This window comes from Macrobrachium rosenbergii, chromosome 56 (assembly GCF_040412425.1).
Source record: "Macrobrachium rosenbergii isolate ZJJX-2024 chromosome 56, ASM4041242v1, whole genome shotgun sequence".
NCBI lineage: Eukaryota > Metazoa > Arthropoda > Malacostraca > Decapoda > Palaemonidae > Macrobrachium > Macrobrachium rosenbergii.
In genome coordinates this window covers 52,810,690-52,831,841 of record NC_089796.1, presented here as the reverse complement: position 1 = coordinate 52,831,841, position 21,152 = coordinate 52,810,690, and the positions used below count along the sequence as shown (strand labels likewise).

Here is a 21,152-nt window from a genome sequence, read left to right as displayed (position 1 = left end):
TAATATCTCACAGTGAAAGGAGTACGTCGAATGAAATGTGAGCAGTTCAAGTGCTGATGGGTCAGCGAGTTGAGTAAAATTCGCTGGTGTGTTAGGTCATAAGTTGCCTGCCCGGGAAAAACCTTAGGTGCGTAAGTGCATAGGTTCCAACAGCTTTTATGACCTTTGTGCCCGAATTTCTAATGCACTGGACTCTCACTCAAAAGACCGGCGTTCAGTCCCATGGTGAGTCAAATTTATATATATAATATATGTATATATATATATATATATATATATATATATATATATATATATATATATATATATATATATATATGAAATTTTATCACACCGTGATTTATGTTCATTCATGAAGCTACAAATGTTTAATATCAAATTCACGCTACTTCAGGAATATTCCCGATGGGGAATTAACACCGAAGGAAATTTATAAGTGATAAATGGATCGGTACTGTCGGGTCTCTATCCCTCGACACAATTACCTTACAACAACTCCAGTCAACGGTATCTTGATGGCTCAGTGGGTAGACCGTCGACTGGAGTTCTTGGAAGGCAATTGTGTCGAGGGATCGAGACCTGGAAGTACCAACCCATTTATCCCCTTCAGTGATAATTCCCCATCAGGGATATTCCTGAAGTAGAGTGAATTTGATATAAACAACATTTGTAGCTTCATGAATAGATATATAGATATATATATATATATATATATATATATATATATATATATATATATATATATATATATATATATATATATATATATACATATATAAATATATATATATATATATATATATATATATATATATATATATATATATACAATATATATATACAATATATATATATATATATATATATATACACACACATATATATACATATATGTACATGTATATATACATACACTATATATTAAATCTGGGTTCTCATTGGGCAACAGTGAGATATGTGATGACCTGTCAGTGGCTCTCACGGCAGGTGGATTTGTGCTGACATTGGAATTTGCTTAGGCGGATGCAGACAGCGATTTGATCATGGTCCTGGCACATGGAAACAGCATGACAGAACGTTGAACTAATGCACCAGAAGTGCCCAGATTTCCTGTAGGGTATGTGCGTGTATGTGTGCGATCTCTCATGTGTTACTTATGAGAGGAACAGTGACTCTCACCGGGAGACTGCTTCGATCTCTAGTAGCAGACATGTGTTTTAGCCCGGTGTAGTGTTTAAAGAAACCGCCAGTATGAAGATATTTCATTTACGGCCATAGAAGTAGGTAAGACCACACAGTGACATTGATATCTTTTCCAGACTTTAGAGGGAAAACCCCTGGTTGAGAAGCAGTGAACCGGAACGATATCTACATAATGAAATTGTCCATTTGTGCATTTTTTTCTGTTTTGAATATGTACATTAATTTCTGGTTTTAATAGAATGATGTATTTCTTTCTTCAGGAATTCGAACATCGTCCTGGGAGGTACAAATATTTGGAAGTGGTGTTTTTACTCTTACATGCGGTATGACTTTTATTGTGGTCTTTATGACCTTATTACTTTGCTTGATGACCAGGGTATTATTCACTAATATTGCTTGGCATAGATTCCTCTAGTTATGAATTCAATTGATAGGGGATGTGAATCACACTATTTCATGACCGTAGCTTTTGCTGAGTTACTCTCGTTAAATTTGTCAATAAAGTCTAGTTTTGTATATCAGTGCCTTATTTCCGTAGGCCTTTGTGTAAAGATAGGTTTAGTGAGTGTCTCATGACGAAGGAGAAGGGATCTGCTAACCCAAGGAAAGAGCCACGGCTACCAGAGGCATCTCAAGGAAAGTGAGATATTTTATTCTGTTCTTAAAACAGATATATACCTCAATAAAGATGGCCCTTCAAACCAGGGTCGTTAACAGTGGTGGTCAGTGGTGTTAGACATAGATTGATAAATAGATAGTTAGGGATACGCTTCCGAAGAGACATATTTTAGTAATTATAGTATTGGCATCTCAAAATAGATTTTGATGGGTCAGCGATTCAGCTTAGGGAGTTGTTGTCGAGCGAGACCATCAAGACTTGGCGAGTCAGTCTTTTTGGCGAGTGCTAAGTCTCTCTCGCTCTGTGTGTTTTAATAATGTGTCTCAAGGTGCAAGGTGGTAATATGGGTATGAATAGGGCGTTAATTCATATTATGGAGTGTTTAGGCATATGTGGGATATATAATGCGAAGTAATTGCGGTATCTTGGCCGCTTGTGTGTGTTAAAACATGCGAAAATTGCAAGTGTTTTTTTTTTCTTTCTCTCTCTTTCTTTGGTAAGAGAATTCATGCTCTGTTAAGAGAGACGCACGTTAGTGTTATCATCTTCTTTTTATTGTTGTTTTAATGTCAAATTGGACTTTTCATTACACTGCAACTTTTTTGGGGGACGGTGGCTGTAGTGACGGCATCGCCTGAGTGACGTGACAGTGATGTCATTAGTTTGCGCGGAGCATCTTGCTTGCTTCGCTGTACTCTGAGCAGTGCACTTGCATTGTGGGCGTGTCTCATATCTTTTGTTTTTTATATATATAGTAATCGGCAGTTCGCATCGGCGTTTAAGGTTTGGTAAAGGGGAGTATTTTATTATTGTAATATTTCTGGGAACTTTGATAATTGGGTAGTATTTTATTTGACATTTGTAAAATACTGTGTGTATACATTTCTTACGCAAGTGTGCATACATTTTTTTTTAGGTTTTTTCACTTTTTTTATTTTTTTAATTACACATGTACGGTCAGCTTCACGGGAGTTGAGACGAATTACCACCGATGGCAAAATATGGTAATTCTCTGAAGTAGCAGCAGTTCCTGGATATGCAGTTTATGAATCCTTGCGCATAGAAGTTTTGTAAGGAAGGCGCTGATTCGTAAACTCTTCTCTGGTTTCTGCATATAGGTATAGCATATTAGTTTCGCTGATTTTATGAGATATAGCTACCAAAATACGTAATTAACATGATTACTGAACATATTCTCTCATTCTGCATGTAAAATGAAAAATCACAGCACGGTGAATAACATCCTGGAATTCGTTGTAATGAATTTGTAAAGTAATTGTGTGTGTGTGTGTGTGTGTGTGTGTGTGTGTGTGTGTGTGTGTGTGTGTGTGAAGGGATAAAAGTTCTCATTTCGCTCGTTACAGCATATTCTAAACGTATGAATGATAGGAGGATTTTGACTGCCATTCCCATCCTTATGGCGAAATCGGCTGCGTGTTTGCGAGTTGGATAGACCGTCTTTGCGAAGGGTTTGTCCGTTATCATGGTGAAGTTATTAGAGGTTGTTATCTAGAAACATAACCGTAATGAGCCAAACTCTAGCGTATCTGATAATAATGATAATAGTACTACTACTACTACTACTACTACTACTACTACTACTACTACTACCACTAGCCGACTTCAAATTGTCATCGGGCAGCATTTCACCAGAGAATACAATTTGTCTGTTTGTTACAAATAAAAAATGATGATCGTCGGAATGAGCGAAAGTGGTGTGTCCCTGACGGAAATTGCAGCAGAGGTTGCACTTTCCTAATATTTCCAGATGTTAGCATTATCCTCAGCATAAATCAGGCATTTCCGTATCTAACATTATGCAATCCTAATGCACAGTAATCACATGACCGTTATTAAAAAAAAAAAAAAAAAACGGGCTTAAAAAGAGGAAGTTAGGAATTAGTATGGGATCTTGGTAAAGATCTTGTAATCCAAAATACAACATACTGTAGAATGAAAGTTGTAAGCATGTGAAAACGATGTAATATATCAACACATTTATCACCAATAAAAGACAAGAAGAAAAGAGGGTGCATGAATAAAGGTAACAACTTCATGTGAGAGAACAATAACTGTCCCTTTAAGTCTTGGTTAAAGAAATAAGATCTAGCTCTATTGGAAAGAAGATATAATTTTATTATCAAATCACTTTCTTCTATAAAGGAATATATTTTACTTTTTATATCAGATCTCTACAACCATAATGAAAGAACGTGATAGTTTACAAAGCAATGGCAAGATAGGCGATTCAACCCTACATTCTTCCCTCAACGGGCACATTTACAGTGCTTTATAATTATGGACTCGAAAATTTCGTGCTCTATAATCTAAAATAGTTATGATTAGCAGTAACGATTCACCATGAAATAAGTGTCTTGTTAGCAACAAATCAATTTCTCTCGGTAAGCAAAAGCGTTTAATAATCGTTGGGGTCCGTTAGTGGATGATAATCCTCATATTAGTATTATAATGGTAGATCAACTATACTCGAGGTGGTGTTATTACAGTTACGATTTCTATATAACAACAGGTCCTCATCCTGTGACTGCCTTTACTGAAAATGCAATGAAAACCTTATCGTGGAATGGTGTGCACTAACCGTTCGCAAAGAAGGCCGCCAACTCGCAAAAGCATAGTCGACTGGGTCATAAGGATGTAAATGGCAGTCAAAATCCTAATTTATACGAGCGAAATGAGAACTTTTATCCCTTCACACACACGCGTGCGCGCGCACACACAATTACTTTACAAATTCGTTACAACGAATTCCAGGATGTTATTCACCGTGCTGTGATTTTTTTATTTTACATGCAGAATGAGAGAATATGCTCAGTAATCAAGTTAATTACGTATTTTGGTAGCTATATCTCATAAAATCAGCGAAACTAATATGCTATAACTGTATGTAGAAATCAGAGAAGAGTTTACGAATCAGCGCCTTCCTTACAAAACGCCTATGCGCAAGATTCATAAACTGCATATCCAGGAACTGCTGCTACTTCAGAGAATTACCATATTTCTCCATCGGTGGTAATTCGTCTCAACTCCCGTGAAGCTGACTGTAAATGTGTTATGTTGGGTGTATACGTACGTGTATGTAAAGTGGGTGCGGTTGCTATAGCTTATTCAGCAATCTAGTCCCTTGGCGACAAGAGAGGCGGGCGAAGTGTGCGCTCAGCGTTTTTTCTGTGTGCTTCGGCATACCTTGTGGGGGTGATAGAGGGAGTGGGGTGTTGCTCTGAGGGGCGAGAGACGAATTCTTTCCCTTCCTCTCTCTGTCTCTTTCTCTCTTACCCGTCTGCTCGAGCTCCATTTTCTATACGTGAGAGTGGATTCTCATCCTCTTTGCTTAAGAAGACAGTGTTTTTTTTTTTTTTTTTGTGCCCTTGAAAACGCGAAATCAACTTGACCCCCTTTTAGAAATCAGCTATGCATTCAGCCAGCATTTTTTCCCATGGGACTTTGGATTTAATTGCGGGGGTTAGTTAATTTTAAATTGAATTTTGGGGTTTATTTGAGTGATGGGTTTAATTAATTGTGAATTTGCATATGGGTTTACTTAATTGTGAATTTAGTTTTAGACTTACTTAATTTTGAATTTAATGAAGGATTTAATTAATTTTATTATTTAATTGTGGGTTTTGTTAATTTTGGATTTGATTGTTGGTTTAATTAACTTTGCATTTAATGGTGGTTTTTGATTAGTACTTTCTCTTGAGTTTTAGGAATTAAGTGTTAGAGTAAAGGGAATTAACATTCTGGGTTTTGTGTTGTATTGGAATTATTTCAGGGGAATTTGTTGTTTTTTCTTGTGTTTTTTCTGTAAAGGGTGTCCTTTCGCAGGGACTTGGGTAAATTTTTGCATTTGCAATTAGCCAAGAATAAATTAGCGAATTTATTTACAAAGAAGAAAGCTGCAAAAATGGGGAGAGAAAATAGTGATCAGAGATTCCTTAGATCAGCCTGTGGTTGTGTAGGACGCGGAGATTCAGTCTGCGGTTCGAAGAATTTTGTTGAAATTCGGAATAGCCAAAGATCGGTGGTTGGCTTGAGTTCTCGGATCCCGCGGGTTCATTGTTTTAATTGTAACATGCAGGACACATTAAGAGAGTTTGCCGTGCTAAATATTGTGGCAGTTGTAATAGTTATGGTCATCCTTGGCAGACTTGCCCGTCTCGGAGACAGTATAATGACAGGTCTGCATTTCAGAATTTTGGTAGCTCAGATAAGAAAGTTCCTCATGCGAATTTTACGATGGGATCTTGTGATCGGCAGAAATTGTCTAAAGACCGATCGGTTGTAAAGGAAAACTGGATGGGTGTTTCTTGGGATATAGGATTTCTGGGAGAACCCTCGGAATCGAAGCCCGACGTAATTGGGTCTGTACATGGGATTAGCATAAGAGTTTTTATAGACGCAGGCCCCTCTATTAATTTAATGAATCATGAGTTGTTCAGATCGATGTTTCCCGATCGTTCTTTGAGACCTGCTAAGGAAGCTGTATGCGATGTTCAAGCAAATAGGTTACAGATTTTGGGATACATAGATGTAGATTTATCTCTCGGGGGTAGATCTTTGACAGACCCCTTTTTGGTTATTCGGGGGAGTGCTTTGGGGACTACATTGTTACTGGGTTATCCGGCATGTCGGAGACGAAAGATCTTGGTTCATATGGGGACTTGCGGTATAACTGTGGGAGTACCCGGGGTGTTTGTGCCGTATGAGGGCACAGATATGAGTGTAGTGGATGACGACGGATCGAGTGTGCATGACGGTCCGGGCTTGAATTATGAACATTCGTCGGGGGATGGGAAGTGTTATAAGGGTGTTTTGACGGATGATGTGGTGATTGGTCCGGGTATGGTTGTGATGGTGAAAGTTCGAGTGAAAGGAGTGCATAAACCTAGACAGATGTGTGTGGATGAATGTAGTGAGAAGCTGAAGGGGATTTTGTGTACGGGTTCTATAAATAGGGTAACGAGTTCAGGGTATACATGGGTGGAATTGCTAAACTGCAATGATTCAGCTCGAAATTATCAGAAGGGTACTTATGCAATCGACTTTGTTGACTGGGTCAATGAAAATAATTTAGTGAATATTGTCGGGGATTTTTGTAGTTTTTCAGAAGAGTTACAGGCTAGAAGGCAAGTTTTTAGGGATCAGTTAGCCAATGCTGATTATAAAGAATATGCTGGGGGTGTAGATGTTCTGGCCGAGTTTGCGGACATAGTCACACTGAAAGGGGATAAGTTAGGATTAACAAATATGTTAGAACACAAGGTTATGTTGGAGGACAAAACTAAGCCTATTTTTGTTCCTTCATATAGGATTCCTTTAAAGATTAGGGAGCAGGTAATAAGTGGGAGGAAGAAGGCATCGTCAGGCCCAGTTCTTCACCTTTTAATTTTCCATTGTTGGCAGTGCCTAAGAAGGATGGTTCAGTCCGAGTTTGTGCAGACTTTAGGAAGTTGAACAAGAAAACCATTCCTGATCGCTACCCTGTGGCGTGTTTGCCGGATTTATTTATAGAGATTAGGGGGAAGAGGATTTATTCCTCAATTGATCTGATGCAAGGGTACTTACAAGTACCACTTAGCGAGGACAGTGGAAAGTACACGGCCTTCCCTTTGCCGAAGGGGCATTATGAGTTCACACGAATGCAGTTTGGTTTAACAGGTTGTCCAATGACATTTACTAGGCTAATGAATACAGTTTTGCATGGCTTGTTAGGGAAAAAAAAATTTTTATTTACATGGATGTCGTCTTAGTTACCACTGATTCAGTAGAAGAACATTTAGAAGTTCTTAGGGAAGTCTTTAGGAGGCTTAGATTAGCAAGTTTGAAGATAAAGTTAGCTAAGTGTAATTTTCTCAAGAGGCAGATAGTATATTTAGGTCATGTCATTTCTAAAGAGGGTGTTAGAGTGAATGATGATAAAGTTAGGGCAATTGTAGATTTTGCCACTCCCAAGACTAAAAAGCGGATTCGGTCTTTTTTAGGGATGGCCGGATTTTTCCATAGATTTGCGAAGGGTTTTTCTGTTCTGGCATCTCCCTTGACAGATGTTCTGAGGGATGATGTGCAGTTTGTACGGTGAGATGGACAGCAAGTAGCTTTTCAGAGAATTAAAGATGCCTTGATAAATCTCCCAGAGTTGAAGTTTCCTGATTTGGAACATCCTTTCACGTTGGTAACAGATGCTAGTTGTAATGGTATAGGGGCATACCTTATGCAGAAGTTCGATGGAAGACTCCATCCGATTGCATTTTACAGCAGGAAGTTTAAGGCACGAGGTAGTAATGAATGGTTATGGTCAGTAGTAGACAAAGAGGCCTTTGCCGTGGTACTGAGTCTAGTGCACTTTAAAATGCTCTTTCTGGGCAATCAAGTAGAGGTTCTGACAGATCATAAACCGTTGTTGGATCTTTTTAATAAGCCGGATCTTTCCCCAAAAAGAGGCCGGTGGTATTTGACAATCAGGGATTTTGATGCTAAGCTTAAGTATATAGAGGGTAGACAGAATGTCGTAGCAGATGTCCTTAGTAGAAGTTTTGCTGATGAAGAGGGTACTCATGTATGTTATGTATCGGGAGATAGTATAGATTGGGATATTAGTTCAGTAGAAGCTAAGCAAGATGAAGATGAAATTCTGGGAGACGCAAAGGCATTTCTTAGAGGGAAATCAGTTAGGAAGGGTTATAAGCTGCCTTTTGCAGGGCTTGAATTAGAGGGTAATTTGTTAGTTAGGAAGATTAGATACAGATTGAGGAATAGTGAGGATAAGGGTGATACGACGCAAATAATTGTTCCTAGGAGCTTAGTACCTACGATGTTAGATATTGTTCACAGTAGATCTGGCAGTCCACATTTGGGATTGAGAAGACATATCAGAATGTACGGGGACAATTCTTTTGGAAGAATGTGTTTAGTTCGGTGGAAGACTTTGTGAGAAGTTGTTCAGTTTGTAATGCGTGTAAGCCTCAAGGGTCGTTTCTTGTAAATTGGGTTCATTCCTGATTCCTACCAGACCCACAGCAAGAGTCCACATGGACCTGTTGAGCAATTTCTGTAAATCTAGTTATGGCCATAGGCACCTGTTGGTGGTTCTTGATGAATTAACTAGGTTTGTAGAGATTTTCCCGTTGAAGCATAAAACAGCGGAGGAGGTGGCAATCGCATTCTTTAATGGGTATATTTGCCGTTATGGTGTTCCTGAGGTTCTCATTACAGATAACGGTCGGGAATTCGTGAATAGAACATTGCAATGTCTTGCAGATGTAATGGGTATTCGGAAGTCACTATTATTCCCTATAGACCAGGGGCAAACGGCCTGTGTGAACGAGCAAATAGGAAGGTCATTGAAGCTCTTCGGATGACCGTGGGACGTAACGATCCAAACTGGGATCGATATCTTTCACAAGTGCAACATAGTATTAACAGCATGATAAGCGATACCATTGGAATGTCGCCCAATGCGGCGCTGTTTGGTTACCCAGCGCGGGGAGCGTTTGATTTGTTGCCAATTCCATTGGTTGATGATACAATCAAATCGCTTATTTTCACTGGAAAAGAGAGATATGCGCTTCTTGCTAAGAATCCTGAAATGAAAACGCGAGATGTGGTAGATAGGAGCAATGCAAAGCCAGATAGAGTTAAAGTGGCTGTTGGAGACAGTGTTTATGAGAAGATAAATGTCAGGAATCAGTTGAACTATAAGCTGGGTCCTAAATTTGAAGATCATTTCTGCGTTGTAGAAGCAAAAAAGGGGAATAGATTTGTTGTTGTAGATGAGAGCACGGGTGTGTCTCGGTTGATACATGTATCTAAAATTAAAAAGATGGGTTAATGGGAATCGTAGGGGTTAATTCCTGGGTTGTACTGTGGTTATGATCATTTCTTTTTCTTTTTTTTCTTTTTTCCTCTTTTTTTTGTAATGGGTTGTAAATGGGCGTAACTTGTAGTTTTTTAACTGGGGAGGACGTTAGTCCGTAGAGTTATACACATCTTTAATTGTCCGAGTTCAGTTTTTGCTCTTATGTGTTGCATACTTAGTTAAAATTGAGTGCAAAATACCATAGAATTTCATAGATATATGGATTTTTTTTTCTTTTTTATAGATCGCATCCGTGGTTAGGGACTTCATTGTTCGCATTTGGCATTAGTAATTTGCTGTTTTGGGTTAACGGTTCGCATTCACATGACTTTGGGAATTGTGACATGGGCTAATTTCGTAGTGAGGTTAGGCCCGCTTGTTATTATGTAAGAATATTATGATGTACAGTTGTCGTCTGACGCAATATCTTTGAATATAGAGTTACAGAATAAGGTTTTGTTATTTAGGATTTTTGTTTTGGAGGGGATAATTAGCATATCAGACGGAATTTGTCTAATCTGTTACAGGTTTGGGTAAATTAGTTAGGGTTTAGGATAGGATTAGGAGGACTTTAATATGTCTTCCAAATTTGGGTATCTGGATTTTCAGTTCTCTTTTAGAATTAAGAAGGCTGTGCCATAGGTAATTGTAGTTGTTATGATCATAGGAGCGATTGCTAGCATGTCAATTACTAGTTTGTGGGAATTAAGCAGACATTGAGCAGTATTTGCTAACCAGGGTAAAACCTTCATGACTTTACGAGATATGTTACCCCTCAGATGTTCAGGATTGCCTTTAATGAATTCAGTATATTGGTAGGTTTCTCGGGTAATTTTTACGGGGAAGAATTTGTTTTGATAGTATCTTAGAGTCAGTGTAACTGATAGTGGGTTGATTGTGGAAGTTCCAGCTAGCAACTTGGAATTGTTTCACATTTTTAACATATGACCTTTGCCCTAGTAGTTTTAATAATTCAGTAATAATATAGCATAGTGAGTAGACTAGTTACCTTTTTTAATTGACTGTTGATATGACCGACTTACGCTGTACACCACTTCCTCTCAGCAGAGCTGTATGGAATGTCTTCTATGAACCTCAATTTATACAAGTTAGATATGGGAGCCATCTACGGTACGCCTGCAGGTTTCCACGCCCGCACTTTCGTGAAATGATCCAGGGTTTTGGAGAGATGTCGGGCAGGACGTCTACAAATCGCCGTCATTGCTGGGAGACATCTGTTGGGCGCAAAGGATTCATGAGCGGCGCATTCAACATGGGCTTGTGTAGTTGCAAGCCATTCAGCATAGCTGGATCGCCAGGAATTCAGGACACGAAGGAAACCATGGGCTTGCGCAGTCGCAGGCCGTTCAGCGTAGTTGGACCACCAAGAATGAAAGATTTCAAGTGTTGCGTTGCATAACGAACTGTTATTGGAATAACATATGTGTTACGAGACATATAATTTCCGTATCTAGTGCATATGTTTGCTATGATTTTGGAGTTGGCCCTTACTGAACTTTTGATTGGGATGGAAACAGCATGACAGAACGTTGAACTAATGCACCAGAAGTGCCCAGATTTCTGGTGGGGTATGTGCGATCTCTCATGTGTTACTTATGAGAGGAACAGTGACTCTCACAGGAAGACTGCTTCAATCTCTAGTGGCAGACATGTGTATTAGCCTGGTGTAGTGTTTAAGGAAACCACCAGTATGAAAATACTTTATTTACGGCCATAGAAGTAGGTAAAACCACACAGTGACATTGATATCTTTTCCAGACTTTAGAGGGAAAACCCCTGGTTGAGAAGCAGTGAACCGGAACGATATCTACATAATGAAATTGTCCATTTGTGCATTTTTTTCTGTCTTGAATATGTTCATTAGTTTCAGGTTTTAATAGAGTTATGTATTTCTTTCTTCAGGAATTCGAACATCGTCCTGGGAGGTACAAATATTTGGAAGTGGTGTTTTTACTCTTACATGCGGTATGACTTTTATTGTGGTCTTTATGACCTTATTACTTTGCTTGATGACTTGGCATAAAATAGTTATTTTACTTGCTTGTGAAACAGTATTTCCTCTAGTTTTGAATTCCATTGATGGGGGATGTGAATCACACCATTTCATGACCATAGCTTTTGCTGAGTTACTCTCGTTAAATTTGTCAATAAAGTCTAGTTTTGTATATCAGTGCCTTATTTCAGTAGGCCTTTGTGTAAGGATAGGTTTAGTGAGTGTCTCATGACAAAGGAGAAGGGATCTGCTGACCCAAGGAAAGAGCCACGGCTACCAAAGACATCTCAAGAAAAGTGAGATGTTTGATTCTGTTCTTAAAACAGATACACCTCAATAAAGATGACCCTTCGAACTCGGGTTGTTAACATATACAGTATATATATATATATATATATATATATATATATATATATATATATATATATATATATATATATATATATATATATATATATATATATATATATTTATATATATATATATATATATATGTATATGTGTATATATATGTATATGTATGTATATATATACTGTATGTATATATATGTATATATATATGTATATGTATGTATATATATACTGTATATATATTTATATATATACAGTATATGTATATATATATGTATACATATGCACATACAGTATACACAAACACATACATATATATATATATATATATATATATATATATATATATATATATATATATATTATATATATATATATATATATATATATATATATATACATATATATATATATATATACATATTTATATATATATATATATATATGCATACATATATACACATACATATATATATATATATGTATTATATGTATATGTATATATATTTACATATATATATGTGTGTATATATATATATATGACTTTTTATCACATCACCGTGATTCATATACAATCAGTAAGCTACAAACGTCCTTTAATATCCAATTCGCTCTACCTCGGAAATAATATATTTTCATATATGTTACCAAAGGGGAATTTTTTTTTTTTTTTTTAGTTGATAATAAGTTCGTCGTCCCATGGGCTCGAACCAGCGAAGGACAAGAAATCAGGACTACAGTGGACGCATTAACCCACATGGCCAGCAAGTGAGGTATAAGTGGATATCGGCTCCCATGTACAAATCCCCCGTCAAACTCAGGTGTTTGTATTTGGAGACGATATCCACCCACCTCTGCAATGTTGACTGTGTATTGCGTTTGTCGCACGCAGCCATATTATGACTTTTTATCACATCACCGTGATTCATATACAATCAGTAAGCTATAAAGGTCCTTTAATATCCAATTCGCCCTACCTCGGAAATAATATAATTTCATATATGTTACCGAAGGGGAATTTTTTTTTTTTTTTAGTTGATAATAAGTTCGTCGTCCCGTGGGCTCGAACCAGCGAAGGACAAGACCTCAGGACTCCAGTGGACGCATTAACCCACACGGCCAGCAAGTGAGGTATAAGTGGATATCGGCTCCCATGTACAAATCCCCCGTCGAACTCAGGTGTTTGTATTTGGAGACGATATCCACCCACCTCTGCAATGTTGACTGTGTATTGCGTTTGTCGCACGCATCCATATTATGACTTTTTATCACATCACCGTGATTCATATACAATCAGTAAGCTACAAACGTCCTTTAATATCCAATTCGCTCTACCTCGGAAATAATATATTTTCATATATGTTACCGATGGGGAATTTTTTTTTTTTTTTTTTTTTTAGTTGATAATAAGTTCGTCGTCCTGAGTTCTTGCCCTTCGCTGGTTCGAGCCCACGGGACGACAAACTTATTATCAACTAAAAAAAAAAAAATTTCCCTTCAGTAACATATACGAAAATATATTATTTCCGAGGTAGAGCGAATTGGATATTAAAGGACGTTTGTAGCTTACTGATTATATATATATATAGCGAAGTTTGAGGGGGGGTTCTACCAATCCAGCAAACAGCAACTTGGTGTGAGGAGGACACATCTTTATTCCTTTATAAATACTTTATTCAGCTGCTGACGTTTCAAGACGCTTAGTCCCATTTTCAAAGCTACATAATAAAAGAAACAGACATTAAAAAACAGACTTGGAATATAACATAATCAAAAGTTTTTTATATATAATATAAAATTATAAGTACAGTAAAAAGGAAGAGTGTTTACCAAGTGGTGCTGAAGGCACAGACTGAGTGACACTCTGGATCAGGTTCACTTCGACGTAAACTCACGAGAGGTGTGGTGTTGAGGTGGTCTGAGTATTTAGTTGGCTGACAAGTTGTTTAATAAAAAGTGATTCTAAAGTTGCGTGTGGCTGGCCGTTAGGAGTTCGGCCTATGATTTTAAAATCTTTGTAGTTAATTTCGAATTTACATTTCTTTGCATGTTCATGTATGCAAGAGAATTCTGGGTTTGATAATTTAACACCCTTTCTGTAGCTCATGCCTCGATGAGAATCCAATCTCACTTTTAACAATCTGCAGGTGGAGCCGACATATTTCCCCAGGTTACATCTGGAGCAATTAAATAGGTAAATAACTCCCGAGATCATCAGAGGATGAAGATTCTTTTTGTGTTTCAATAAGGATCTAATTGTCATTGGATTAAAAGGTATTAGCTTTAGGTCAAGAGCTGGTAAAACACTATTATCTGCCGCAATTCTCGATAGAAATTTTTATCATGAATGAACGGGACGCTTGCGTATAGTCGTAATTTAGGTATAGTTGGTATTTCACATTTTGGATGGAAAATATTATTTAGAAATTTGTACAGATGTTTATGAAACAGTTTGGATGGAAAACAATTGTCAATAATGTACGAATGGAGGTAGAGGATTTCGTTATGGAAATTGTTCCAGTCAGATGTTATACTGAAAGCCCTGTTGAAAAGGGTAGATAAGGAATTTAATTTAAAATTATAAAAACAATGACTATAAAAATTAGAATCTAGGCCAGCGAAAGTTTTCTTTCTAAAAGCCGTAGTGTTAAAATGATCATCGTGTCTGAAAACCATTATGTCTAGGAAAGGAAGTTTGTTTTCATTTTCGTACTCAGTCGTAAACTTAATATTTGTGTGCATATTACTGGCATATTCGAGAAACTGATCTTTATTCCTAAACAGCAAAAAGGTATCATCGGCATATCTAATATAGAAAAGAGGATGGTAAGCCAATGGGCATTCATCCAGCATGCGCTCCTCCAGGGAGCACATGAAAATGTTGGCGAAGGTAGGACCAAAAGAGTGTCCCATCGCCATACCATCGACCTGAATGTAGGCTTTACCATTAAAACCAAAAGCTGTGTCCAGCACAGCAAGCTCCAGCAGTTTTTGAAAATCAGTGACATTAAAATTGTTAAAAATGTTATCTGGGTTGGTAAAAATCCGGCTCAGAATAATCTCAATTGTTTCTTCAACAGGTATGTTAGTAAAGAGTGATTCGACATCCATACTAACCATAAATAAATCTGAGTCCTGAGATAAAATCCTTTCTTTAAAATTATCTGAACTCTTACAACTATTGGTGTTGGTGGTTAAGGGTGCTAAAAGTATGACAAGGAATTTGGCAAGCTTGTAATTAGGAGTGTCATAGAATGTGAGAATGGGTCTCATTGGTACACCTTCTTTATGAATTTTTGGTAGCCCATACATCACTCTATATGAAGTACCAGAATTGTATTTAATCTGTCTCATTACAAACTATCAAAAAGAGAGGAATTTCCACTCTCACCAGGTTTGGACTTCGGTCTTCCATGTTTTAAACCTTCATATAACCAATTTTTTGGTTCTCTAGAATCATTATTTACCAGACTACATAATCTCCGCCTCGATACTGATGTGCCTAAATTTCGCACTCAAATACAAGGGTTAGCCCAGAAAACTTACAAAAATCTAACCGCCAGATGGACCCCATTCTTCTCTAAAAGTAACCTAACTTACAAAAATCTAACCGCCAGATGGACCCCATTCTTCTCTAAAAGTAACCTAAACATTCTCAAAGAACTTAGTAAACATGAGGAATTGTCAATGACTAAACCAGATAAGGGAAAAGGTATCATAATTCTAAATAAACATGAATATATAAAGAAAATGGAAAATATTTTAGAAGACGAAACAAAATTTAAAGAGAATTGTGACCCTCAGTATTCTGGTTTTTAGAGTTGAAGATCGCATAAACCGGTTTTTGAAATATTTGAAAGATCGAAACATCATAAGTGAAAATACCTATGATTCATTGTAAAGTACTGGTGCTTCGTATGGAGTGATGTATGGGCTACCGAAAATTCATAAAGGTGTACCAATGAGACCCATCCTCACATCCTATGACACTCCTAATTACACGCTTGCCAAATTCCTTGTCCCACTTTTAGCACCCTTAACCTCCAACACCAATAGTTGTAAGAGTTCAGATAATTTTAAAGAAAGGATTTTACCTCAAGACTCAGGTTTACTTATGGTTAGTATGAATGTCGAATCACTCTTTACTAACATACCTGTTGAAGAAACAATTGAGATTATTCTGAGCCGGATTTTTACCAACCCAGATACCATTTTTAACAATTTTAATATCACAGATCTTAAAAAACTGCTGGAGCTTGCTGTGCTGGACACAGCTTTTGGTTTTAATGGTAAAGCCTACATTCAGGTCGATGGTATGGCGATGGGATACCCTTTGGGTCCTACCTTCGCCAACATTTTCATGCGCTCCCTGGAGGAGCGCATGCTGGATGAATGCCCATTGGCTTACCATCCTCTTTTCTATAGTAGATATGTAGATGATACTTTTTTGCTGTTTAGGAATAAAGATCAAGCTGATAAATTCTCAAGTATGCCAATAATATGCACACAAATATTAAGTTCACGACTGAGTACGAAAATGAAAACAAACTTCCTTTCCTAGATATAATTGTTTTTAGACACGATGATCATTTTAATACTACGGTTTTTAGAAAGAAGACTTTCACTGGCCTAGATTCTAATTTTTATAGTCATTGTTTTTATAATTTTAAACTAAATTCTTTATCTACCCTCATCCACAGGGTTTTCAGTGTAACATCTGACTAGAACAATTTCCATAACGAAATCCTCTACCTCCATCGGTACTTTATTGACAAGTGATTTCCATCCAAACTGTTTCATAAACATCTCTTCAAATTTCTAAATATTTTCCATCCAAATTGTGAAATACCAACCGTACCTAAATTACAACTATACGCAAGCGTCCGTTCATTCTTGATAAAAATTTCTATCGAGAATTGCGGCAGATAATAGACAGTTTTTTACCAGCTATTGACCTAAAGCTAATACCTTTTAATCTGATGACAATTAGATCCTTATTCAAACACATAAAGAATCTTCATCCTCTGATGACCTCGGGAGTTATTTACCTATTTAATTGCCTCAGATGTAACCTGGGGAAATATGTCGGCTCCACCTGCAGGTTGTTAAAAGTGAGATTGGATTCTCATCGAGGCATGAGTTACGGAACGGGTGTTAAATTATCAAACCCAGAATTCTCTTGCATCCATGAACATGCAAAGAAATGTAAATTCGGAATTAACTACAACATCCAATTTTAGAATCACTTTTTATTAAACAACTTGTCCCCCAGCTAATTACTCAGACCACCTCAACATCTCCATACCTCTCGTGAGTTTACGCCAAAGCTGAACCTGACCCAGAGTGTCACTCGGTCTGTGCCTTCAGCACCACTTGGTAAACACTCTTCCTTTTTACTGTACTTATAATTTTATGTTATATATATATAAAAAAACTTTTGATTATGTCTTATTCCGAGTCTTTTTTTTAATGTCTGTTTCTTTTCTTATTTAGCTTTGAAAATGGGACTAAACGTCTTGAAACGCCGGCAGCTGAATAAATTACTTAGAAAGGCATAAAGAAGTGTCCTTATGCCCCCACCAAATGTTTATATATATATATATATATATATATATATATATATATATATATATATATATATATATATATATATATATATATTAATTGCTAGGTCAGGCAGGAAACTTAAAAGAAAAAAAACAGTTGGGCTGAGGGGCATACTTCAACAAGGAGCTTGCAGATAAACACTTAGGTTTACTTTAAATGGGATATATTTACAATTAAACACATCAATCAGAAGACTGAGGAATGAAAATTTGAATAGTCTATGATTAATCCTCTTGAAAGGGATACTGAAGAATTGATTGCAGTGGCCTTTTCACAGCAAGAAGCACAAGACAAGTCGATGTTTCCACAGCCAATGTACCGTCTGCAATTTGATAATGCCAGCAGTTACACAAGGATAATTGTAACAATCTCGGGCAAATCAAGGGCTGCACAGAGGGTGCCAAGATAACTCTATTCTGGTACAATATACTTGCATTAAAATTCACGCTGAGCTAAGTGAGTTAGGTCTTTGTGATAACTCGCACTTCAGAAAAGAAAATGAGAGTGCAGTTGGAGATTTAAGATACATGGTTGTTGAAAAAATCTCTAGTCAGGACCTTACCTTATAACGGAGCAGCGATGGAGGGGCCTCCTAGAACTTCACCAGTTCTGGAGGGGTGAGTTTAATGGGAAAATGCACAGGTAATGCGACTGGGTGGTCGAAAGGTGACCACGTGGAGGGGTCAGCTCAGTAAGGGACCATTGCAAGGAGTAGTGTGTCTGTCTGCTGATGGGGTCTCCTGAGAGCGATGGCCGCTGTTTCTCGCCATATATGACCTCGGGGGCTTATTTTCTTGCTCCTCCCAAAGGTCACTGTCATTGCAAGAATGGCAGTCGTCCCCAGTTTTCTATGTTGGGATCTTTCCCAAATCCGGGTGACTTCTGGCAACCTATTTTTGCCAGTTTTTCTGGGGAACTCAACCTTTCTGGCAGATTTCCAGCAGGCCGTCCCGTGGGCTCGAACCATCGCTGGTTCGAGCCCACGGGACGGCTATGTACTTATTATCAACTAAAAATTCCCCTTCGGTAACATATATGAAAATATATTATTTCAGAGGTAGAGCGAATTGGATATTAAAGGACGTTTGTAGTTGATTTATGATTATGATTATATATATATATATATATATATATATATATATATATATATATATATATATATATATTTACATATATATATACATACATTATATATATATATATATATATATATATATATATATATATATATATATATATATATATATATATATATAAAATCAATAAATCTAACGTCTAGATTCCCAATTCGCTGCTCCGGTCAACGAACTGAACAGAGGCACAGTGGATTTCAAGAACGCGCCACTCTCCCCTTCCTAGTTACGAGAAGAAGAGAGAGAGAGAGAGAGAGAGAGAGAGAGAGAGAGAGAGAGAGAGAGAGAACTGTTTGAGCTTAGCCAGGACTAAAGGGAATATTTTTTGGGTGTATCTATAAATGCCGATATCCGAGTACGAGAAATCCACAAACATAAGAAAATAGCCCCGCAGACATCATAGAAAACAGCTTCGTCGGTTAAACTCTAGTTTTTTTTTATCTCACCATGCTTAGATATTATTTCATTACTACCATTGACATCTAAAAAGTTGGTCGATGGCGTAATGAAATCAAACTTAATCTTCTAAACTTATATATGGACTTCAAAGAGAAGCTTTTCTCTTTTTATGAAAATATGGCGCTCACAACTATTACCATAGGACAACCAATAATGGATTGAAATTACAGTTGTTTCCTTCATTTACAAACTACAAACCAGTAACACAAAATGCGCATCCCAGTACCAAAAAGTAGAAGATAACCATTTTTCATCAGAGAAGGGTAAAGAAGCTATTTCAAACGGCTTTCTGGTTGTACTTCACCGTATTAACGATATCATAACATTCCCAAGGCAAGAATAAGCCTTCAGTAAGCATACATTTATATTAGTATGCAGGTATTTACATTTACATGTAAACGGTCCAGGTTGAGGCTTTCTCTTCGGAAGTTTGACATACGATGAGCGAGGGTTGTCTTAATTTTAAGATAATATTATAAAGGTTATCTCTCTTGCGAAAACGGATATATTGATTCACCAGTAAGTTGACATGAATAAATACTTACCTTCGAAATCTGCGACGTTAATTAATGATTCCCGAGCGGCAGGCTTAGCTATGACGCCTTAAGCCCATGTCCCGCAGGCTTTCGGCTTTTTAATAAACCTTCGTCCTTTGGCTTTATGCTATTACTAGGGTAAATTTTTGCCTTCAATTGAATCCTTTATCACTGCAATGTTTTGAAAATAAAGTTATGGCATCACTGAACTTCAGTGACATCATTCCTGAGTTTTCCACAGCCAAGAATAGGAGAGCGCTCATCGATTTTTGAAATCTTATTGGTAAGATAACATGTTTGCCTCCCGAATTGTGGGTAAGATGAAAAAAAAAAAAAACATAAGTTAGCCATAGGAGATTAACATTAGTGTGTGAACTAAAATGTGTTGCTTATCTTTAGGTCTTTCTAGGCTCTCTGTAGGCTACCCTTTAACTGGGCCACTGATTCTATCACTTTTGTGATAAGAGTGCTTGCTAATGAACATCACAGGCTTTGAGGTATGAGTAACTTGTTATAAGATTGGGAAAACCTCTTCAGCGCGCTCTTCATTTCCATAAAATGAGGTTTCTTGCGTGAAAATTAGCATATTAGAAGTCTATTATTAACAGAAATAGTGATAACCAAATAAAAATTTAAGATTATGTGTTTGCTTTCAAGTTTCAATCTTAAATGGGAATTTAACTAGGCGGTAATTGTGTGATTTATTCTGAAGAAGATTCACTCTTGGCATGGGCCACCAGCGCTTTCGTTAAATACCAAAGCCGATTGATGAACCCGTTGTGCCCTTGCCCTTCGGCTGTGTGTTGTGTTTGTTTGCGTGCATACTGTTGTATGTGCAATGTATGTATTTTGGGAGCGCATGTACGGATTGGCGTACGTTGTTGCATATGCTTGAAAGACAACTTCCATGCTGTGACCCCATTCACCTGTTGAGACTGACTTATCTTTGTGCTACCTACCTTAAGCTGAGCGAAGAGCAGACTGAAGATAATTTTGATTGCCTGAGGGTGATATCAGTAGCGATAGCCATCCTTCCTTCTTTTTCGTGACTGTGAAGAACCGCATTAGCGACTATTTCTTTCTAAGCTTCGTGGCGGGCTCCCACGTAGGCCTATAGATTGACCCAAATATGTTTTGCTTTGCAGTGATTACGAGTATAGTTATTCAACTCTCATTCTCCTTTCTAAGCATAAATAATTTTGACTAAAACAATTATATTCACCTATTTTGTCTCTCCCTGCGATCATGCTTGAAGTGGTTGTTACCTGTTTAAAACACTCATTAATATTACTCGCCTTTCTTGACAGGAAAGGTGGTAACTTCTTCAATGATGTAAATTGTTATAAGCAAATGTGAG

At 37.3% G+C, this 21,152-nt stretch overlaps 1 protein-coding gene across 1 annotated transcript in view; it reads right to left on the bottom strand.

Moving 5' to 3' along the window:
• Positions 1-20,798, bottom strand: part of LOC136836552 (uncharacterized) — a 322,404-nt gene extending 301,606 nt beyond the window's left edge. Inside the window, exon 1 of the mRNA XM_067100992.1 lies at positions 20,755-20,798. The gene's annotated coding sequence lies outside the window, so the exon portion shown is untranslated. The remainder of the gene's footprint in view (positions 1-20,754) is intronic.
• Positions 20,799-21,152: the final 354 nt, after the last annotated feature.